The sequence below is a fragment of the Capra hircus genome, chromosome 29, assembly GCF_001704415.2.
Source record: "Capra hircus breed San Clemente chromosome 29, ASM170441v1, whole genome shotgun sequence".
Classification (NCBI taxonomy): Eukaryota; Metazoa; Chordata; class Mammalia; order Artiodactyla; family Bovidae; genus Capra; species Capra hircus.
In genome coordinates, this window is record NC_030836.1 from 11,315,409 (window position 1) to 11,340,358 (window position 24,950).

Below are 24,950 nucleotides of genomic sequence, written 5' to 3' on the forward strand. Positions count from 1 at the left end.
GGGAGAAAATAATAGCAAATAAAACAACTGACAAAAGATTAATTTCCAAAATATACAAGCAGCTTATGCAACTCAATACCAGAAAACCAAACAACCCAATCAAAAAGTGGGCAAAAGACCTAAACAGACATTTCTCCAAAGAAGACATGCAGATGGCTAATAAACACATGAAAAGACGCTCAACATCGCTCATTATTCAGTTCAGTTCAGTCGCGGCCGACTCTGCGACCCCATGAACTGCAGCACGCCACGCCTCCCTGTCCACCTCACTCGTTATTAGAGAAATGCAAATCAAAACTACAATGAGATATCACCTCACATTGTTCAGAATGACCATCATCAAAAAATCTGCAAACAATACATGCTGGAGAGGATGCGGAGAAAAGAAAACCCTTTTTCACTGTTGATGGGAATGTAAATTAATACAGCCACTATGGAAGAGAGTATGGAGATTCCTTAAAAAAAACTAGGAATAAAACTACCATATGACCCAGCAATCCCCCTAGCATACACCCTGAGAAAGCCATAACTGAAAAAGACACATGTACCCAGTGTTCATTGCAGCACTGTTCACAATAGCCAGGACCTGGAAGCAACCTAGATGTCCATCGACAGATGAATGGATAAAGAGGCTATGGTACATATACACAGTGGAGTATTATTCAGACATAAAAAGGAAACCATCTGAGTTAGTGCAAATCAAGTGGATGAACTTAGAGCCTATTATACATAGGGAAGTAAGTCAGAAAGAGAAACGTAAATATCATATATTAATGCGTATATATGGAATCTAGAAAGAGGGTACTGATAAAGCTATTTGCAGGGTAGCAATGGAGATGCCGGAGAAGGCAACGGCACCCCACTCCAGTGTTCTTGCCTGGAGAATCCCAGGGATGGGGGAGCCTGGTGGGCTGCCGTCTATGGGGTCACACAGAGTCAGACACGACTGAGGTGAATTAGCAGCAGCAGCAACAGCAGCAGCAATGGAGATGCAGACATAGACACTTGCGGACACCGGAGAGCAGGAAGGAAAGGGTGGGACGAATGGAGAGAGTAGCCTGGAGACATAAACACTAACGTGTAATTAGATAGCCAGCGGGAGTGCGCTGCGTGCCTCAGGGAACTCAAGCCAGGACCCTCTGACAACCTAGAGGGATGGGATGGGGTGAGGGCAGGGAGGCTCACGGGGAAGGGGACAATGTATTCCTATGGCTAATCCAGGTTGATGTATGGCAGAAACATCGTATTATAAATTATCCTTAATTTAAAAAGAAAGAAAGAGCAAAACAGAAAGAATACTGGAGCCCATGGATTGAGCCCAAGTCTCCTGCGTTGGCAGGTGGATTGTTAACCACTGTACCACCTGGGAAGCCCAAATACTATCATAATGTTTGTTTACAAATCTATTTGTAAAATACACTCTTCTTCCAAAAAGCTATTAAGTGATAAAGAGCCTTGCTTTGGCGATGCAAGCCTCAGAGGGTGAAGCAACACTTGATTCTGAGCCTTCTTCACGTACACACTGAAAATGCTCTATCACAGCTGACCCCCAATAGAGAGGAACCTGTACAGAGACCTCTTAGATTGTGAGGAAGGGGTGATCCTCAACTGAACGTGGATTGGTTTTAGACTGCTTTCCAATTTGGTTTTTCCTCTAGCTATTGTGCTAGCTAAGCCCTCATAACTGTTAAGTTTGCCTCACCATTTCTAGGTACCAAGTCCCTTCCTGTGGACATTATCTTGGCTTGATTCTGATAGCATTCCTTCAGGATAGGTAGGAAGATGATCACCTTGTTATTTTATACAGGAGGAAAGTGAAGGCTTCTAACTTGAAGCCAGGCATGGGTTTCCTGTAACAACCAGCTTCCTTGCCTGTGATGCTAACTACTCTAGGACTGTGCCTGCCAGGAGGGCCATACTGGATTTACCAGCCAGAGTTCCAGACGACAGACGTCTGAGTGACTTAAATGGAAAAGGAATTTATTAGGGAAAGAACAGAGAGCTCACTGAACCCCAAGAAGACTGGGGAACCAAGCTCAGAAGCCAGGAAGGAAATTCTGCTGAAGGTCAGTCTGTTAAGCATGCTGTTCTTGAGGTCATTATCACAGGTCACTGACAGGCTGGCCACACTCCTGGGGGTGCCTGAAAGCCTCTTACTCTCTCTCCATGTTTCTCACACCTTAGTGTGGTGGTTCCGAGTTCCTGGCAGGCATATCTGCCTGGGCACCTACTCTAGCTGCGCTCCCCCACCTTTCTAGGGGAGACAAGACTGTACCTCCTTCCAGTCTTGGATTGCCCCCAAAGAAGGATATTTGGACACAGCAGCTAAATGATAAATGTCCCTTAGGAATCATGTGGCTCACTGAATTCTGTATGAGGAATTGTTTGGATCTAAGATCTTGAGATTCATAATAGTTTCTTAAACAGAAGAAATGATTCCTGGAGAGAGGCCTCCTTTGGGAAGGGCCGGCATTTGGGCAGCTGGCAGCGCCCTCCTAGCTCTGCTCATCTAAGCATGCCAACAGGCGATTCAAGCAAGGACAGGATATGGGCTCTGCCAATGTCTGTGGACTGTGAATAATATTTCTAATGGTGATTTTCTGTTTCCAGCTCATTGTGTCCCACAGTAATTAAAAATGTCTTCCTGAGATTAACGGATTTACAAACCAGTGTACCTTGTCTGAGAAGTCTGTGTTGTTCTGCGAAACAGTTACAAACCCTTTCTAATAAATGAAGAATTAACGATCAGTTCTTTTGTATTGAATCCACATTTTGGTCTTTGAGAAAGATGAGGATCAAATCCAATGGAGCATGGCCTCCAATTCTACTATTGGTTGGGACAGGAAAAATAAGGAAAATATATGTAGAAAAATATATTGTCTTACCCTGAATAAGACAGTACCATGAATTCGAGATATAGTGGTGAGTATGATGGGTTTCCCAGGTGGCTCAGTGGCAATGAGCCTGCCAATGCAAGAGCCGCAGGAGATGCAGGTACAATCCCTGGGTCGGAAAGATCCCCTGGAGGACGAAATGGCCACCCACTCCAGGATACTTACCTGGGAAATACCATGGACAGAGAAGTCTGGTGGGCTACAGTCCATGGAGTTGCAAAGAGTTATACACGACTGAGCACCTGAGCACACACACAATGAATATGATGGGTCCCTTCTTTACCCTCATGGAGTTTGCAAATTTGAGTTCTGAATGTGCTACCAGAGGGGGGCACACCCAGGGGATCTGACCTAGACTAGGGGACCAGGAATATGTCTCTAAAGAAATGGTATCTGACCTTGGCCTTGAAAGATGTAGAAAAGACAGCCAGACCACGGGGCTGGGCAAGGAAGAAAACATGAAATGGGATAACAGCCTGTCCGCTGGCCCAGGAGACAGGGAGAGCACAGTGGGTGAGGTGATTTGGATACAAGGAGAGAGAGGGAATTCTGAGAGGGTGAGATTAGCGAGGAAGGAGGCACCTCATACACCTTAAGAGGGAATGAAGATGAAAGACAGCAGAAGCTTGTGGAAAGGGTTTAAGCAGAGTGTTCTGGCCTCCAGTTTCCCCATGCAAACATCTGTATGGATGGGGGCAGGTATTCCTCACCCCAACATGCCATTTCTTGACACCAGCTAAGTGAAAGTGAAAGTGGCTCAGAATTGTCCGACTCTTTGCGACCCCATGGACTGTATAGTCCATGGAATAGTATATAGTCCATGGAATTCTCCAGGTGAGAATACTGGAGTGGGTAGCCATTCCCTTCTCTAGGGATCGTCCCAACCCAGGTCTCCCACATTGCGGGCAGATTCTTTGAGCCACAAGGGAAGCCCAAGAATCCTGGAGTGGGTAGCCTATCCCTGCTCCAGCGGATTTTCTCAACCCAGGAATCCAACTGGGGTCTCCTGCATTCCAGGCGGATTCTTTACCAACTGAGCTACCAGGGAGGCCCGGCTAAGTGTCCTATTAATTAAACTCAACTCTGACCCTAGAGATAGCATCAGATTCCACAGGCTAAAGGCTCAGCCCCATAAGACTGCCCCCACCCCCACCCCACTACTTCAGAAACAAGTCCAGGTTGTCACCTGTGCTTCTGACCAGCTGGTGGGTCACCTATTTGTTGACATTTCCAACGACCCCTTCCTTGAGCTCAATTAGTTTGCTAGAGCAGTTCATGGAAGTCAGAGAAACATTTTACTTACGAGGTCACGAGTTTGTTATAAAAGGGTCTAACTCAAGAAAAGCCTGATGGAGGAGATACACAGGACAAGGCATGGGGGAAAGCCCAAGTCTCCATGCCCTCTCCAGGCACGGCACTCCCGCATCCCCACGTGTTCAACAACCCAGAAGCTCTCCATACTCTCGCATTTCATGGAGGCCCCGTTCATAAGCATAATTGATTAAGTCTTTGCCCATAGGTGACTGAACTCAGTTTCCAGCTCCCATTCTCTCCCATAAGGTCTTGGGCCGGTGGGGGGTAGGGGGGAGCGGGCCCAGAGGAAAGAGGAGGAGGGAAGACTGAATGTTCTTTCACAATTGGCTCTCCCTGCAACCAGCCTCCACCCCTAGTGGAGTCATTAACACAATAAAAGACACCTTTGTCTTTCTGTCATCACTTTGGAAAATTCCAGGGGTTTTAGGAGCTCTGAACCAGAAACAGGAACAAAGGCCAAATGTGTATTTCTTATAATAAATCATAGCATCACACAGGGAAATACCATGATTAGAGTGGATAGTTTCTGAGGTTGGTATGGAAGGTAAAAAAAAAAAAAAGGTACTAACTTAGAAATCAGGCAGACCTAGGATCCAGTCCTAGCTTCACCTTTTACTAACCTTGTGATCTTGATCAAGTTATTTCAACTTTCTAAGTCTTAGAGTCTCAGAATTTTATCCTATAGAATAATGGAAGTCATACCGTTTGAAGTACCCACCACCTATGAAGTACACAATAAATCTCTTTTACCTCTTCTTCCTTCTTACACTAAAGTCAGTTATTTCTCCAGTGTGGACCACAAGGGGGCCTGCTGAATTAATCTCTTGGGAGAATCCAGGAAAGATTTCCAGGAAAGTTAACACTGGGTTCTATTTTGAAGACAAAAAGGACTTAGTCACTTGAAGAGAACAACTATGTATTTCCAGTTACAAGCAATCCTGACCATGGTTATGCTGAGGGCTTCTGCTGCTATGCCCAGGCTACACCCTCCCTACCCTGACTGCTCTACCTAATACCATCTCCTCAGCAGTTTTCTAAGTGCGAGCGTGCAAAGTCCCTTCAGTCGCGTCCAACTCTTTGCGACCCTGTGGACCATAGCCCATCAGCCAGGCTTCTCTGTCCGTGGAGTCTCCAGGCAAGAATACTGGAGTGGGTTGCCGTGCCCGCCTCCAGGGGATCTTCCCCACCCAGGGATCAAGACCTTGTCTCCGGCATCTACCTGCATTGACAGGCAGGCTCTTTACCCCTAGCACCACCTGGGAAGCCCAGCTGTCTAGCTGGAAAGGCTCTAAAACTTTGTGAGCTTTATCAAGTTTATCACTTAGGACACTAAGTTCCTTATCTGTAAACTGGGGATGATAATACCTCTCAGCCTTATTGTGAGCATAAATAAAGTATCTAAGCCATTGATGCAGTGCCTAGTGAGTACTAACCGTTCATTCACGCAATAGCAGTTTCTTCACCAGCTAGTGTGTGTAAGGCACTATTGTAAGTGTTAGGAATATAAAAGAAACGAAGGAAGGTGGAGAGAGAGAGAGAGGAAAGGAGGAGGGGAGAGGTAGGAAGGAAAGAAAGAAAATTGCTGCCTCACAGTGCTTCTTATATTCTAGTGGGAAAACCTTTTTTTTTTTTAAGTAGTCGATAATGAAATTATATAATCTATTAGGACATGGTAGTGCAATGAAAGCCAACAGAGCAATGTAAGGTGAATCTGAGGTGCTGGGAGAGGAGTGGAAGGTTTCAATAAGGCGGTCAGAGTAGCCCACACTGAGGAGGTGACATTTTAGCAAAGAATGAAGGAGAGGAGAGTGGGCCAGGCTGACCTCTGGGACGTGGGAAGAGCTCTGCCTTTTTTATTTGAGGAATTCACTCTGGTGAGAGGAAGAGAAGGAAAGTGGGAGATGAGGACAGAGAGGTAATGGGTGAGTCACAGAGAACACAGCCTCATCAGCCCCAATAAGGCTTTGCTTTCCTCTTAAGATCATGGCATCTGGTCCCATCACTTCATGGGAAATAGATGGGGAAACAGTGGAAACAGTGTCAGACTTTATTTTTGGGGGGGCTCCAAAATCACTGCAGATGGTGATTGCAGCCATGAAATTAAAAGACGCTTACTCCTTAGAAGAAAAGTTATGACCAACCTAGATAGCATATTGAAAAGCAGAGACATTGCTCTGCCAACTAAGGTCCATCTAGTCAAGGCTATTGTTTTTCCTGTGGTCATGTATGGATGTGAGAGTTGGACTGTGAAGAAGGCTGAGTGCCAAAGAATTGATGCTTTTGAAGTGTGGTGTTGGAGAAGACTCTTGAGAGTCCCTTGGACTGCAAGGAGATCCAACCAGTCCATTCTGAAGGAGATCAATCCTGGGTGTTCTTTGGAGGGAATGATGCTAAAGCTGAAACTCCAGTACTTTGGCCACCTCATGCGAAGAGTTGACTCATTGGAAAAGACTCTGATGCTGGGAGGGATTGGGGGCAGGAGGAGAAGGGGACCACCGAGGATGAGATGGCTGGATGGCATCACTGACTCGATGGACGTGAGTCTGAGTGAACTCCGGGAGTTGGTGATGGACAGGGAGGCCTGGCGTGCTGCGATTCATGGGGTCGCAGAGAGTCAGACACGACTGAGCAAGTGAACGGAACTGAACTGAGGGAAGGCAGCGCCGTGGAGGGTTGTCAGCAGAGGGACAGGGCGTTATCTCACTCACGCTGTGAGACAGTCACCTGGCTGCCATGTTGACAGCAGACTGCCGAGGGACAGAGATGAAGCCAGAGGCCAGCTGGGACTCGGCCTGAATGATGCAGGCGGGGCAGCTGTGGTCGAAGTGGAGGAGGTGAGGAATGATTGTGGATATGTTTAGTAGGGACAGTTAACAGATTTCCTAAAAGCTTGGGTGAGGAGAAAGCTTCCTTTCTCTTCCTAAAAGAGAAAGAAAATGTGAAGGATGACTTCACGGTTTTCTACCTGAAAAATCACACAAGAAGAAATACTATTAGTGAGACAGAGATGCTCCGACAGGTGGAGCAGGTGACAGAGGTAGACAGACTGAGGCCTGGAGTATGGCCAGGTCCCCCTTGGGCAGAAAAGGAGGAAGCAGCAAAGGGGACAAAAGGAAAAGCCAATGAGGTAGGAGGAAATCAAGCAGGACCCCAGGAGCTAAATATTTCCAGAGAATGAGGAATAAGTGTTGCTGGTAAGTCATGTTAAAATGGGAACTGAAAATTTAACTGCGGAATTTAATAACTTATGGATCAAATGAAAAAGGAGTTTCTGTAGTGTAATAGGGTGAGAAACTGTGTGAAGCAGATTTCATAATAAAAGGAGAGAAGTTAATGACAATGAGTTCCCTCTGAGTCGTGCTAAAAGGGGGAATAAACTAGTATGGTCACTAGAGGGTAGAGTTTGTTTGGTTTTATAAAAGCAATTTTTTTTTATTTTTAAATCATACTTTTACTACATTTTGAGACCAACATAACCCTGATACCAAAACATTGTAAGAAAATTGTAGGCCACAATCTTATGATTAATTAATCAAGAAGTGAAAGGCAAAGCAGAAAAGGAAAGATATACCCGACTGAGTGCAGAGTTCTAAAGAATACCAAGGAATGATAAGAAAGCCTTCTTAAGTGAACAATGCAAAGAAATAGAAGAAAACAATATGATGGGAAAGACTAGAGATCTCAAGAAAATTAGAGATACCAAGGGAACACATCTTGCAAAGATGGACACAGTTAAGGACAGAAAGAGTAAGGACCTAACAAAAGCAGAAGAGATTAAGAAGAGATGGGAAGAATACACAGAAGAGCTGTCTAAAAAAAGGTCTTGATGACCCAGATAACCACAATGGTGTGATCACTCCCCTAGAGCCAGATATCCTGGAGTGTGAAGTCAAGTGGGCCTTAGGAAGCATTACTATAAACAAAGCTAGTGAAGGGTGATGGAATTCCACCTGTTTATAATCCTAAAAGATGATGCTGTTAAAGTACTGCACTCAATATGCCAGCAAATTTGGAAAACTTAGCAATGGCCACAGGACTGGAAAAGGTCAGTTTTCATTCCAATCCCAAAGAAAGACAATGCCAAAGAATGTTCAAACTACTGCACAGTTGTACTCATTTCACATGTTATCAAGACAATGTTCAAAATCATTCAAGCTGGGTTTCAACAGTTCATGAACCAAGAACATCCATATGTACAAGCTTGTTTTAGAAAAGGCAGAGAAACCAGACATCAAACTGTCAACATCCATTGGATCACAGAAAAAGCAAGGGAATTTCCAAAAACAAACATCTACTTCTGCTTCATTGACTACGCTAAAGCCTTTGACTGAATGGATCATAACAGACTGTGGAAAATTCTTAAAGAGATGGGAATACCAGACCACCTTACCTGCCTCCTGAGAAATCTGTATACATGTCAAGAAACAACAGTTAGAACCAGACATGGAACAACGTACTGGTTCCAAATTGGGAAAGGAGTACGTCAAGGCTGTATATGGTCACCCTGCTTATTTAGCTTATATGCAGAGTACTTCATGAGAAATGCTGGCCTGGACAATTCACAAACTGGAATCAAGATTGCCAGGAGAAATATCAATAACCTCAGATATGCAGATGACACCAGTCTAATGGCAGAAAGAAAAGAGAAACTAAAGAGCCTCTTGATGAAGGTGAAAGAAGAGAGTGAAAAAGCTGGTTTAAAACTCAACATTCAAAAGACTAAAATCATGGCATCTGGTCCCGTCACTTCACAGACTTTATTTTGAGGAGCTCTAAAATCACTGCTGACGATGACCGCAGCCATGAAATAAAGATACTTGCTCCATGGAAGAAAAGTTATGACAAACCTACAAAGCATATTAAAAAGCAGAGACATCACTTTGCCAACAAAGGTCTGTATAGTCAAAGCTATGGTTTTTCCAATAGTCATATATGGATGTGAGAGTTGGACCTTAAAGAAGGTTGCGTGCCAAAGAATTGATGCTTTTGAATTGTGATGCTGGAGAAGACTCCTGAGAGTCCCTTGGATGGCAAGGAGATCAAACCAGTCAATCCTAAAGGAAATCAACCCTGAATATCCATTGTAAGGACTGATGCTGAAACTAAAGCTCTAATATTTTGACCATCTGATGTGAAGAGCTGACTCATTAGAAAAGACCCTGATGCTGGGAGAAATTGAGGGCAGGAGGAGAAGAGGGTGACAGAAGAAGAGATGGTTGGACGGCATCCTCAACTCAATGGACGTGAGTTTGAGCAAACTCTGGGAGATGGTGAAGGACAGGGAAGCCTGGGGTGCTGCAGTCCTTGGAGTGGCAAGGAGTCCAACATGACTGAGCAATCGAACAATAAAGGCTCAGTTGTTTATTTGTAAAGTGGAGACCATAATAATTATCTTCCTTGTAGAGCTCTTACGAGAATTAAATGAGATAGATGCAAAAATCTTTACTAAAACATGAGCAAACCAAATCCATATGCATATAGATTATAGATTATTATGGTCACAGCCAAGTTGTGATTTTTCTTCCCCGGAGTGAGAGGTTTAGTTTAACGTTTAAAAATCAGTTATCTAGCAGATACAAACTATTATATATAAAATAGATAAACAACAAGGTCCTGCCAAATAGTACAGGGAACTATATTCTATATCCTGTAATAAACCAGAATGGAAAAGAATATATATATTCTGAGTCACATTGCTGTACACCAGAAACCAACACAATGCTCTAAATCAAGAATACTTCAAAAAATTTTTTTGATTATTATAATTGACTGTATTAATAGAATGAAGGAAATAAATTATAAAAATCTTACAATCATCTCAATACATACCAAAAAAATCATTTAATACATTTTTCTTAATTGGAGGACAATTATAACAGTATTTATAACAATAGCTATTTGTACATGCCAAAAAATCATTCAATAATTTTTTCTTAATTGGAGGGTAATTACAAAAGTTGATAGAAATGATCTAATAGGGAGGAGAAAATTGGTGTTTATCATTCATCTAAATATATATATACATGCACACACATATACATATATATTTACATATATTTAGAGACAGAGGGAAGGAAGAGAAGAGGTGGGAAACACTTCATTTACTTGACTGAAATGCTTATGTTTTAATTCTTTGATTCATTCAGTATCTCCTATTGGTCCATTTTATTTAGTGCTATATCCCCAGGGCAGGAACAGGGCCTGGCACTTCATAGGTGCTCAGTAACGACAGTATGACCGTCAAGTGCTGTGCTAGGTGATGGCAGGATGAGATCCCACCTTCATGGAGCAGTAACCCAGTGAAGAGACAGGGCGTGAACGTGGTTATAAGGCGTGGCCAGTGTGATAGAAAGGGACAATCACGCCATTTGTTTCCATCTCTCGTCCTGCTGTTTTGTTATTTAAATCAACCGTGTTAAGTTCCTGGTATCACCCCGTCTCCTTTATCGCCACCACTCCCGCCTCACCACGGCTCGCGCTCAGTGACTGGCAGCTGAGAGGAGGCGATGGGCACCCTGTCAGCAGCACTCCGTGGGCCCCCTCTCTCGACCACCCCAGAACTCCCCAGGGAGGCTTTGGCCCTTCCTTCCTAACTTCCGCCCAGCTTCTGAGCAACTGCAGGATTTGAAGCAGAAGAAATCGCGGGTTATGAGGCGTCAACTCCGTTGTTGGTGTGCAGGTCTGCGTGTGACTCATGACATCATGAGGGTGCTGGAAAGGGCAGGACCCACGAGAAGATCATGATATGCCCAGCTTCAGGAACACAGCGTTAAATAGTGGGGTCTCTGCCCCCAGGTCCTCAGGTCTAATGGGAGGTCAGAGCAAGCAGGATGGAGGCAAATCCTTAAAAAAGACCATATTAAGGAACATAAGGAACCTGGACACTATATAGTGAAAAGGAAGAAACTCTGGGGCCGAAAAAAGGAATGAAGCCAGACAGATGCCATCACATCTCCAGGATATAAACTTGTTCAACCTCTGAAAAATCCTCTCACATATTGCCCCCATGGAAATTCCCACTTTGAAGCAGATTGGGTTGGGAGGGGTGGGGACTCATGCTCTGAAATTATGTCTAAAAACTGAAGGCATACAATTTCTGAAAGCAGAATTCCTAACATACAGTAGATGCTGAGAACATGTTTTTAGTTAAAATATTTTTTAATATCAGAAAGGAAGGAAAATTATGTTTGAAACCATGTGACTATCATTTGTAAATGACAATTTTAGAATGACATTTTAATTCTTAAGATCAAATTGCAGGTAGAGGAGTGAGCATGGAGACTGGTTTGGTGAAACTAACCAGGCAGTGTGCCCAAGATGATCACCAGGTGAACTAGTTAATCTAGTTAAAAGCTTCAGGAGTTCAGAGGAGAGAGAATTTCATTAAGTATGGAGGAAGCTGAAGGAAAGGGTTTACAGAAAGCATTTAAGTAGGTCTCAAATACAAGAAGAGCAGGCCTCCCACCTTCTCCCAAACCTGTGTCTCCACAGTTCTTCAGTGACATTCTGTGTTCTCCTTTTGGTCTTGATTTGTTTTCATGAATATTTTCCCCAACAGATTTGGAGTTTTCTTGAGGATAGATATATAGGGTCTAACCCAGGGCTCCACAGTCAGAGGTGTTTGTGAGTGATGAATTAACTTAGCAAATGAAAGAACTTGAATAAATCTTCCCTAAGGGGAAGGGAAAGCTTTTAACTGTTTATTTCAAATTTTTCACTGAAATGAAAATTTTTTTAAGTTGCCTCTGCCCTTATGATCTAATATATCACCTCAGTTTTCTAGCTGCAGCGCAGTCTGAGAGAGAGAAAACCGAGATGCAAAGCTTACAAGAGAAATGGCTGAAGTGAGGATGGGTAGATGGTATCCCAAGGGTAGCATTTTCTTTCCTAGAAGAAGCTCTTTCTAGACGGCATACTTGCTGTGCTTTGGGGATGTCAGGACCCACTTGTACATCCGCAAACTAGTAAATCAGAAAATACCCGCTTTTCCAGCCCCCAAGCCCACATAAATATCTGCTCCTGGAGAAATAACCTCTAAGGATTCTTGTCATTGGGAACATCTACTCTCTGTCCTCAGAGACTTACGAGGCAAATCACTCCGAAAACCAGAGAAGTTAAATAGTGCATCCAAAGCGACACAATTAAATGGAAACCTGGACGTTGACCTACTCTTTGCTTATACGTTTTTTCCCAGTTACTGTGTTTTCACATGCTGTGGCCTATGAACCTAGTACTCCGAGCTACAACAAACAGCACCTTCCGATTGAAGCCTGATCCTTCAGTCTGAATCATGTTTACCGTGTTACACACTAAACGTTTAGGTAACCTGCCTGCCGATGAAGGAGACGTAAGAGACCCAGGTTCGATCCCTGGGTCAGGAAGATCCCCTGGAAGAGGAAATGGCAACGCACTCCAGTATTCTTGCCTGGAGAATCCCATGGACAGAGGAGCCTGGCGGGCTACAGTCCATTGGGTTGCAAGGAGGAAGACACGACTGAAGCGATTTAACACACATCCTTAATCTAGTAGTACTATATGAGGACAAGGATAATAAGTCGTTGTTTCTGAAGAGTATTTTCTGATTTACGGAGCAATTTATGTTTTCATGTTTAAAGCAACCTTGACACAGACAAGAAACACACCATTATCTGTAATACCCACTTTTCACAAAGAAACCAAGACACAGAGAAGTTAAATGGTACCTCCAAAGTCATAGCATTAAATGAAACCTGGTCATTTAGCAGCTCTTTTCTTATTCATTCTCCCAGTTATTTTCATACACTGTGGCTTGCAAACCGGGTGGTCCCAGATACAATGAAAACATTACCCCTGTGGCTATTCTCCAAGAGTCCACAAGATGGCAGTAAGGGATAGATATTTCATACACTTGCATTCACCGGCTCTATCTGGCCTGTTTGCTGAGTGTTTGTACTGTTGTACGTAATAAAACTGATTGTTAGCCTAATGCTAGAGTTTTCAAATATCATTCGGAGGACTTCCCTGGTAGTCCAGTGGTTAAAGTTCTGCCCTTTCATCGTAGGGTGCACAGCTTCAACCCCTGGTCAGGAAACTAAGATCCCACATGCCACACAATGGCCTGTATATATACACACACACACACACATATATATATCCCCTGGAGGAGGAAATGACAACCCACTCCAGTGTTCTTGCCTGGAGAATCCCATGGACAGAGGAGCCCTGGGGACTGCAGTCCATGGGAATCGCAGAGTCAGACAAACTGAAGCAACTTAACACAGCACATACGTATATATACATATAATTCATAGAATAAAAGTGAATTAACATGTTAAAGTAAAATTTGTGACTTCATTGCTGTTTGTTTCCTGTCTTTTTTATGAGAGTCCCATTTTTTAAAGACACAAAATGCTAAGAATCAGCCAGGAGCCCTAAGAGCCAAACAAGACTGCTTGAGAAAATGAAAAACGTTGCTCCTGCCTAAACATAGACTAATCGATGATTCTCTTGGTTGAAGGAAAGGAAAAGAAGGGTCGGTGAAGGGCCAGTAGTTAATCTTCCGTATAATTTAATTGCTTGTTATTTCTCTCTGTTCAAAATCTACCCTGGAGGAAACCATTCCTGATCGACCTTGTTGAATGATGCCGTGACTCAAGCTACAAAATATTCATCTCCTGTGTCGCTAATAGGCATGGTTTAGTGCAACAGAAGCTGCCCTAAACTATGACCATTTTTTTCATGTGTTTTTCTTATTCTACTCACAGATTTGTGATAGAATTCAGGCGACTGGAAACTACATTTTGCTTTCATTTTTTAAAATCTGCTTCCACATTCAATACATATGGATCTGAGTTAGTTGTCCCAGAACTGCAAGCATCACAGAAAAGCATACTCTCTGTATTAAGCATAAATGACATCGAGTGTTTATCAGCATCTCCTTTGTATAGTAGACAGTACACCTCAGTTCAAAAAGATGGCAGTGAGTTCACATCAGACCTGAAGCATTTTAAAACGGGCATCAGCTATCTCTGGTGTAAAGTCCTTTGGGAACTCTCCCACGCCGCAGATTTCTCGTTTTCCTCTCCTCCTGACTTCTTTCGTCTGATTACCTTCCAATTCATGGTCATTTCTCATTAAAAACACATCTGTCATTTTTGCTCCATTGTAAGAGACCCTCCTTTCACTTTGTTGTATTTTGTAATCTCGGTTTTTTTATTCCCCGAGAAAAATTCTGATTGCAATCTATTAAGATAATATGTTTTTCATTCCCTTACACCAATATCTACTTAAAACTTCTGTTAGGAAATGAGATATGCCATTCTGTTCATTTATCCACCCTTCCCTGACTACAGCAAACTTGATCGAGGTCTTCAGGTTCTGTGCTCCCTTGCTCTGCGGGATGTAGTAATGACGAAGCCATTTGTCATGTCCTCAAGATCCATGTAGTCTAGAGGAAGTGAGCAGGTCCACCCAGAGCGATGGCAGAAGTACAGAGAGACAGGCATTCAGAGAAGAGGCTAAACCTGACCCTCTCGTGAGGATGTGATCTGGGGAGGATCCACGCTCTCCTCAGAAATGAGCTGACCTCCCAGATTCTCCCCAAAAGTCCTAGATAAACTATCTTTTCATTAGGCCCCAAGGAAAGAGCATGAAGTCCAATGCAGAAGTAAAAGCTAGGGCTGCTCATGAATTCTAACCAACTGGAGTCAATAAGATAGGAGATACAGAAGACTCATCAGGCCTCTGATCAAGGCTGAGGCATTTGAGCCCTGGACCCATAAAGGGAAAAGCAAACAGTTCCCAGTGGTGGACACGATGAAACCTGACCAGCTCCCGAGCACCTTCCCCCGTGGCTCAGGGGACAAGAATCCACCGGCAATGCAGGAGACACAGGTAGACACGGGTTCATCCCTGGACTGAGAAGATTCCCTGCAGGAGGAAAGGGCAACCCACTCCAGTGTTCTTGTCTGGGAAAGCCCACGGACGGAGGAGCCTGGCGGGCTGCAGTCCACGGGGCTGCAAAGTCAGACACAGCTGAGCACAGCACCGCGCACCCCCTCAGAGTCCTGCAGTCAGAGGACGGACGCTCGTGGTGTCTGAAGACCCTTCCAGCTCCGACAGTCTAGGGATGTGTGTTTGAGAGAACTTTGGGATACTGAAAAGAAGCACTGAAGCTTCCAAACATTTCATTTAGGACTAATTACTAAAGATTTCCCTTTAATAAAAGCTTTTAAAAACTAAAAATTGAAGGCATGAAGTTTTTTCAGTCTGTTTGGCTATAATTTACTTATCAGGATAAAGTCAAAATTCCTCCATATAGGTTTTTTTTTAGCTTGTGCAGTCTCATCTCTTAAACACCCCCTTCTTTGCATTATCTACTCTCCCCTCCTCACCCGCTTCTCCTAAATAGGTCATTTCTATTCATCCTTTCCCCGAGTCAGGAAGATCCCTCTGGAGAAGGGAATGGCTACCCACTCCAGTATTCTTGTCTGGGAAAATTCCATGGACAGAAGAGCCTGGTAAGGCTACAGCCCACGGGGTCACAAAGTCAGACACGACTGAGCAATTAAACACACACATACATTCATCCTTTAGATCACATTCACTTGTTACACTCTCTGAACACCCTCTTTCAAAATCCCTCTCAACACACACGGAGATGCCCCCGGGTTAGGCACCCATCTTAATAGACTCATAGACCCAGTACTTTCCCTCTCACAACACTTACCACTCTAATTTGTTAACAACACATTTAATGCTCCATTTTTCTCTCTAGATTGTAAGCCAGGACAATGTCTATCTTGCTTTCCTGACACATGATAGATATCCTATAAATATTTCTATTTCTAAATATCCTATATAGATATCCTATAAATATGAATGAATGAATAAACTAATTATTTTAAGTCAGTAAATTCTGAGTAAAGACCTAGTAAAATAGTACATGACATTGTATATCCCTGTTGCCCTGGATGATGTTACAAACTGTCCCTACAGGTTGACTCTTTAAGGACTACAGCTGACAGGAATGTGTGTAACCTAACAGTATTTGAAGAATGTTTTAAGACTAACATCTTCAAAATAGAAGAGTAATAATTATACTTATGTCTTTCATATAACAGGGGCTTCCCTGATGGCTCAGATGTTTAAAGAATCTGCCAGCAAGGCAGAAGACCTGAGTTCATATATCATAACACCCGGGTTCATATGAAAACCACTAGAGGGCAATGAAAGCCAACTTGAAACATCTTTTAGAGGAAAGAAGAGTAAAAATGTTTTTCTTGGTAAAATCTGGACAGATGATCTTATGTTGGGGATAGTTAAAGGAACTGTAGGCTATAGTTTCTGTGATTATGGGTTGAGCAGTTATAATTACCTTTCTCGTGTGGTCTTAAAACCTAGATTATCTGTGATCATAACATCCCTTTACATTTTATGCATGATCTCACTTGAACCTCACACAACATCGTCGTTGTTTAGTCGCTAAGTCATGTCCGACTCTTTGCAACCCCATGGACTTTAGCCTTTCAGGCCCCTCTGTCCATGGGATTTCCCACAACACTAGCAGGGAGTATATTCTTTTTCCATTTTCCAATGAAAAAACAACTGAGGTTCAAGAGGTATTAATGTAGTAAGTAGCCATAACAAACAAAATTAGTGGCACAAACCATGTAAATACTTGTTGGCTGCTTATATTTACCAGACATACAAAATTCCTTGCTAAGACAGACAATCTGGGAGAATACAGTTCCAAAATTAATTACAGCAATTTAGAATGGAGACATAAGACAGTAGCTTCTTAGCAGAAGATCTTGTGGTTCTAGGTGACCACAAGGTACCATCTGATGATGATGTCAGAATATGTACCTAGAACCTATTTACAGAAATATGCTGCTGGGGCCTAGAAAGGGGACAAGCTTCTGACCTTCACACTGGCTAGACCCGTCCTCGGGCTATATGGACTGTTCCAGTTGCTACATTTTTGAAATCAAGAAACAACAGACAAGAGCTAATGTACAAGATACATTAGAGAGTTAAGGAGAAATCAGGGTGTCCTAAAGGGGGTATGAGAACAAGGGAGATGGGGTTAGCTATAGTAATGCTTAGGCCCGTTGGCGCTGGAGTCAGAAAATGTGGATATGACTTGGTATTCACACTGAAAACTAATCATTCCAGGGACCTGGGTTGGTTTATTACGTATATCAAATATGGAAGCCAACATGGGTTTGTAAAAGTCTCGCCCTATGATTCACTTGCTGTAGAAGAAGCCTCTTGACTGTCTTAGTCTGAGCTGATGGGAGAAGTCCTTTCTGGAGGCTGGGTGAAGGCCTGGGGAGGTCCCTGGGTGGCAGGCGTGGCCTTGCACAGTAGCAGGGGAGGGAGATGCTGAGCCTTCGGAGGCTTTTCTCCAATCTCCTCCTCCACCTCTTGCATAAGCAGACATGAGGTGGGTTCAGGGAGTTTTAAGGGCCAGCTTAGAGGGGGTGCTGTGGGGTTTTTCTTCACCTGAGGATGGCTTAGTGTCCCCTGCAGGTGGCAGGCATCTCACTGCTCACCCCTGTCACCATGAATTTACGATGAATTTCACTTTCCAGAAGGTCATTCTTCACAATAAGATATAGGAAGCAAATTGGTTGGCCTGGCCTCTGCTATCACCATTTTTTAGAAGATGTGAATGATGAACTTGCCTCTGTGGGTATATTGATGAAAGCAAATTGAATGATGAAACACCAGATCTTGAGCATGGCAGTCCTTTTATGAAAATGCCAAATGCTGTTTCCAGGAGAGGTTATCTTGTCACTGCAAACTCCACCTAGTGATTATCACAGCAGGTGCACATCAGGAAGAAGGAGAAACACACCTTCATTTAATCCACCGAAATGTGACTATATTTGACGTTTTAACATATTGTCCAACACAGTCCCCATGGCTGGCAAACTGATTACTGCTTCTAATCTAATGGATAGCTCATGTAGCCTAGAAGTTGAATGAACTTCCCCAAATTGTGTTATTGGAAGCGGCCATGATTTGAACACTGCCCATTTCCCTTCTTTGGTTGGGCAGAAGCTTGGTGTCCTCTCTGAAAGCTGTCATGGGCGGATCCTTTGAAAACGTGGAGACTCACGTGTTCCTGTGTGGAGTGAACATTGCTGATGATCCTCGGAAGGATCTGAACTCAGATGTAAGAACTGATAAAGATCATGAGCAGTGGGGAGACATCTACAGAGAAGTGATTGTCGATGCCTATGAGATTATTGAAATGAAAGGCAATGCAGCTGACCTTTGAACCACACAAGTTTGAAGTTTGTCAGTCTACTTATATGCAGATTTTTTTTCTATATTCAAAATCCTCCAAGCCAGGCTTCAGCAATACGTGAACCGTGAACTCCCTGATGTTCAAGCTGGTTTTAGAAAAGGCAGAGGTACTAGAGATCAAATTGCCAATATCCGCTGGATCATTGAAAAAGCAAGAGAGTTCCAGAAAAACATCTATTTCTGCTTTATTGACTATGCCAAAGCCTTTGACTGTGTGGATCACAATAAACTGTGGAAAATTCTGAAAGAGATGGGAATACCAGACCACCTGACCTGCCTCCTGAGAAATCTGTATTCAGGTCAGGAAGGAACAGTTAGAACTGGACACGGAACAACAGACTGGTTCCAGATAGGAAAAGGAGTACGTAAGGCTGTATATTGTCACCCTGCTTATTTAACTCATATGCAGAATACATCATGAGAAATGCTGGACTGGATGAAACACAAGCTGGAATCAAGATTGCTGGGAGAAATATCAATCACCTCAGATATGCAGATGACACCACCCTTAGGGCAGAAAGTGAAGAGGAACTCAAAAGCCTCTTGATGAAAGTGAAAGAGGAGAGTGAAAAAGTTGGCTTAAAGCTCAACATTCAGAAAACTAAGATCATGGCATCCGGTCCCATCACTTCATGGGAAATAGATGGGGAAACAGTGTCAGACTTTATTTTTTGGGGCTCCAAAATCACTGCAGATGGTGACTGCAGCCATGTACTTAAAAGATGCTTACTCCTTGGAAGGAAAGTTATGACCAACCTAGATAGCATGTTCAAAAGCAGAGACATTACTTTGCCAACAAAGATCCATCTAGTCAAGGCTATGGTTTTTCCAGTAGTCATGTATGGATGTGAGAGTTGGACTGTGAAGAAGACTAAGTGCCGAAGAATTGATGCTTTTGAAGTGTGGTGTTGGAGAAGACTCTTGAGAGTCCCTTAGACTGCAAGGAGATCCAACCAGTCCATTCTGAAGGAGATCAGCCCTGGGATTTCTTTGGAAGGAATGATGCTAAAGCTGAAACTCCAGTACTTTGGCCACCTCATGCGAAGAGTTGACTCATTGGAAAAGACTCTGATGCTGGGAGGGATTGGGGCCAGGAGGAGAAGGGGATGACTGAGGATGAGATGGCTGGATGGCATCACTGACTCGATGGACATGAGTCTGAGTGAACTCAGGGAGTTGGTGATGCACAGGGAGGCCTGGCGTGCTGCGATTCATGGGGTCGCAAAGAGTCGGACACGACTGGGCGATTGAACTGACTGACTGACGGATGGCACTATACTATCCATGCGCGATTGGTTAAATTCCTGAGTGCAAAACAATGGATACAGAGGAACCACATGTAGGGAGGACCCAACTATTGGTTATAGGTGGATTTTTCAACTTTACAGAGGGTCAGGGCCCCTAACACCTCCCTCACCCAGTGCTGGCCAAGAGTTAACTATTTCTTGGGCCACTGGCCCATCTGTAGCTGATTTAACACAAAGTCTTTTAACACACAGTATTTTGCAGACTCTTGAGCACATCCAGGGACTTCCCTGGACGTTCAGTGCTTAAGACTCCATGCTTCCGCTGCAGGCAGTGAGTGGGGTTCCATCCTTGGTCGGGGAACTAAAACCCTGCATGCCACGTGTTGCAGCCAATGAGGGAAAAGGGAAAAAAAAATACAGTACATCCAGTTTCCACCAATTAAGGACCTCTATATAATAAATGAAGTATTCCTTAGTGTTCCTTGTACCACGGGAGAAAATGATATTACAGACCTTATACAGAACCTTGACAAGATTCATCAGAGTTGGGGGGGAGGGGGAGTGTAGAAATACCTTGGGAAATTCAGAAAGAGTTCAAGCTTTAAAGTTTCTTAAAGCTACCATCTTGAAGTTATTGAAGAAGAGAGAGTAGGTATGGGACTGTAAATGTTACACCTATAAATAAACTTTTAAATCCCAAGAATTGGCAAGAGGAAAGTGCGGAGAGTGACTCCCCCATTTATTTAGCCCTCCAGGTCTTTTATTTAGCATCCAGATGTCAGATGACACTTATTTTTTACAATCCGAAGTGTTTGTGTCAAACAAGGTGTTTCTGGTACCTCCAACATATCGCTACTTGTCTTATATATATACATTTGTAGTTGCCATTTGGTTCAAAAGAATCTATGATGTAGGTGTTTACTGTGTTATAGAAATTCTTATTTTAAGCTGGGGAAAAAAGTTCTAATTCCTTTAAATCCATACTAATTATATTGCTCTGGCTGACTTATGCCTATGTTTATTTATGTACTATTTTTAAAAGTTATAACTACTTCGGTAAGGTAAAAATAAAGAACATACACAAAGGGGAAAAAGTGGATCTGGATCCTGACTCTAGACTTATAATTGTGAACTTGGGCAACTTATTTCTCTGCCTCAGTTTCCTCGGCCACAAAACGATGACCGTGTCTATTTATAGGGCTGATAGTACAAAGAGTCAAAGTAATGCGCGTACATTTGATGCCACGTTTGGCACAAGGAAGGATTTAATAAATGCTTGCCCTTTGCTGTTGTTGGGCTGTTAAACCATTTGCAAGGCCTTTCTGTAGAAAGGAATGTAGACTTATTTGTGTTGCCCTAGAAAATGTATCAGAACCCAGAGAGCCACTAGCTAAAAGCAAGGGTTCGTGAATCTGACAAGTCAGTTTTCAAATCCAGTTTCTACCACATAATGCATAACTAATCTTCCATGAATTACTCAGCCTCGCGGAGGCTCCATTTTCTTGTGTTATGAAGCATTTACGGCAGCTCTGCTCTGCGCTAAGTAAGTGGGCAGAGCAACAGGGTGTCATTTTACTCCATTGTAGTTAGTCAGCAGGGGACAGCTAACCATCTACAGGGCTTAAGAGAGAGCATACCTGCAGAGGGGGAGATTTTTTTCTCATTAAATCTCAAAGGACCCTATCAAGTGCATTTGTTTCTACCCTTGAAAATGTCAGAAATAAAATTTGTTCTCACATTCAAGTTGTCTTCATCTGGCTTGTCATAAGCTGGTCCTCAAGTGGCCATTCATTCAAAACAATTTCCCCTAGAAGAGCATTTGGCCTTTAAGGTTGACTAGGTTCCTTTATTTCTTGAAGAGCAAAAAAAAAGAAGGAAAAATGTTGGCTTTGGAGACAGAGAGATATCTAAACTTTGCTTTACTTGCTAACTAGCTCTGAGAACTTTGGACAATTACTTGGCCTCCTTGAACTAAATGTCCTCTGCAAAATAGGGCAGGCTTGTATGTCAAAGAATTGTCAGGGGGCTTAAGCGTGCCAGGGTGTAGGCACCCAGCCTGGTGCCTGACACAGAGGAGGTCCTGCCTTCCTGGGCAGGAGCCCCAGCAATCCCAGAGCTCATGGCTCTCTGAGCCAGCCTCGAACACCGGCCTTCTGATGATCATCCATCTTACCCCAGGGACGTGGCCCCTGCCAGCTGAAAGCTGGCCTCTGGACCATCTCCCACACTTTTAGTCCGTGAGCTCCCCGCCTCACACCCTGCGTGTACCTGGGATTCTAGTGTTCCCATGCTCTTTCTGTGTGCCCTCAGTGAAAATCTACCCTTCTGGAAAGAAATCAGATGCCCCATTTCACCTTGAAATTGAATATCATGCAAAAGGCAAAGTGTCATCCCAACTACATTGAGGTTTTAATAGTATAACAAGCTTAAAGCTAGAGCACTAACTCTCAAATGGTAAAATTATAGGATTTGCAACATTCCCCATGAGAAAAGAATTTCTGAAACGCAGGAGAGTCCTTCATCGCCTGAGTCCATTTTTACATTTCAAAGTTGACTACATGAGGCTGTGATCTCTCTGACAGCAAACCCAAATCTCATTTTTATTGATTCCAGTACGTGGTGCAGCCTCCGGCAGGTTATGGGTATTCAATAAATGTAGACTAGATGGTCTTAAGGCCATGTCGGATGTATAAAAATATTTCCTAGCCCACACCACTGCTCCTAGATACAACTATAAAACCATTTATCAAACACTTGGGAGGAGGGAGTTAGAAGAAATAGAAGTACTTTTCTTTAATATTGAGGAGAGAGGGTGTAAATTTCCTTTACTTACGAGGGGGGATTTCATAGAAGAAGAAGGACTTGAATTGAGCTTCCCAAGGCCAGGGTGGCAGGATCACCCTGTGGCTCCTGAGTAGACAGAGTATTCCCAGCAGACAGCAAGAGAGCAGCTCAAAAGCTGCTAGTGCTGATGGCGACCCTGGAAGCACTTGTCTGAGCAGCTAGTTTTGGAAACCTGCACCCCAGCGTACATTTTCCTATCTGCATTTCAGTTTCCTCTGAACATTTTAAACACTTCTTCTCCCACATTCCCTCTCACACATCTCCTACACACTCCCAATCCTCCATCTCTCCCACATATATAGCAAAAAAAAAAGGGGGGATCTCTTTCTCTGTGATACTAATTTCCTCTAATCTTTGCTCAGTAACGTATCACAGTCGGAACAAGTTTCAACTCATTAGTTGACAATCTTCATGTCACTCACTTTAAAGAGTCATAGATTTGTTCTTTTACTTAATATCCAACAAGAACTATGAATTTTAATGTACCTTCCCCCCACTGCCTGGGGCTGAAATTTCCACAAAATTGAACTCAAATTTGAACATTTTAAAACTATTCTGGGGAAAAAAAAAAAAAAAAAAAACAACAACAACCAAGGAGATTTATTTTACTGCTTCCTCTTTACTGTGAAAACAAATAACATGGACTTTACTGCTTGAATATGTTTAACCAGGAAACAATAAGACTTCTCCAATGGTTCAAGTGGTAAAGAGTCTGCCTGTGATGCAGGAAACATGGGTTCAGTCCCTGGGTCAGGAAGATCCCTTGGAGAAAGAAATGGCAACCCACTCCAGTATTCTTGCCTAGAAAATCCCATGGACAGAAGAGCCTGGAGGGCAACAGTCCGCAGGGTCAAAACGAGTCAGACATGATTGAGCTCACAGGCACAGTCTAACCCAAAAGAGCCCAAGATTTACATTTTATATGCCATTCACATTAAAAAGTACAAAACTGAAATGTGCTTTTAGCGGTATCAGTAGCAGTATTAGGTTGAACCATTGGGCTTCCCGGATGGCACTAGTGGTAAAGAACCCACCTGCAGTGCAAGAGACATAAAGAGATGCAAGTTCAATCCCTGGGTGGGGAAGATCCCCTGGACGAGGGCATGGCAGCCCACTCCAGTATTCTTGCCTGGAGAATCCCATGGACAGTGGAGTCTGGCGGGCTACAGTTCACAGGGTCTCAAAGTTCAGGTCATGACTGAAGCAACTTAGCGTGCATGCATACAAAATTACCATTTTTCTAGGTCAGGTCAAATATTGGCAGTTTCGTATGGTTCAAACTAATATGGATTCATATTTCTCTGGTACCCACAGAACCCTCACAGATATCTTGGTCCTACAACTCTTGGGCAGAGGTTAAGACCATAGATGATAGTATGTAAAGTGTCTTAGAGGGTTCACATTAGAAAAGTCACCTCTGTTGGTTTACTCTTAAAAAGGATGTTTAATGGCTTCCCAATTTAAAAGCAGTAGCCATCATCCATTCAGTAGGTTTCTGTATGCATCATCTCACTCAACCAATATGACTCTGCAACTCTTTTGAAGAAAATATCCCAATCACTCTGTAGATGTGAAAAATGGAGTCTCAGAGCAGGTCACCTGCCCAGGATCACACAGCAGGTAAAAGACAGTTCCACAATTCCAAGCCTAAATCTGCTGGTAAAGCTCATACTTTTTCCCCTGTGTTACACTGCTCCCACTGATATGGGAAGTAACGAAGGAAGAGAGGGAGGGAAGAAGGAAACGAAGGAAGGAAAACAGGTCTTCAAAATGAAATACCAATTATCAGCTGCTGCTGCTAAGTCGCTTCAGTCGTGTCCGACTCTGTGCGACCCCAGAGACAGCAGCCCACCAGGCTCCCCCGTCCCTGGGATTCTCCAGGCAAGAACACTGGAGTGGGTTGCCATTTCCATCTCCAACGCATGATGGTGAAAAGTGAAAGTGAAGTCGCTCAGTCATGTCCGACTCTCCGTGATCCCATGGACTGCAGCCTACCAGGCTCCTCCATCCATGGGATTTTCCAGGCAAGAGTACTGGAGTGGGTTGCCATTGCCTTCTCTGTTATCATCAGCACTTACTAGTATGGATACATGTTGAGTTCTTTGCATGGGATTTTAACTTTCTACAGTTAGGCCCTTGAGATGAAACCTGATAAAGTAAGAGATCTTCTTATAGACCCTGAGCACCTCAAGAGAAGAGGTTGTATCTAAATGATCTTGGTATCTGTAGACAGTGGCATAGGACCTGAAACATAGTAAGTCCCAAATACGTGCTTTGAGAATGAATGTGTGAATGAGTAAATAAATGAATGCCTTTTACAATGGAGGGAGGCAGAATAGGTACATAGCTCTTTGCA

General features: G+C 43.4%; 1 protein-coding gene and 1 pseudogene across 20 annotated transcripts in view; both read left to right on the forward strand.

Moving 5' to 3' along the window:
* DLG2 (discs large MAGUK scaffold protein 2) overlaps positions 1-24,950 on the forward strand; it is a 2,364,981-nt gene that overhangs the window by 1,960,327 nt on the left and 379,704 nt on the right. The window lies entirely within an intron of this gene.
* LOC102175095 lies at positions 17,408-20,932 on the forward strand (annotated as a pseudogene).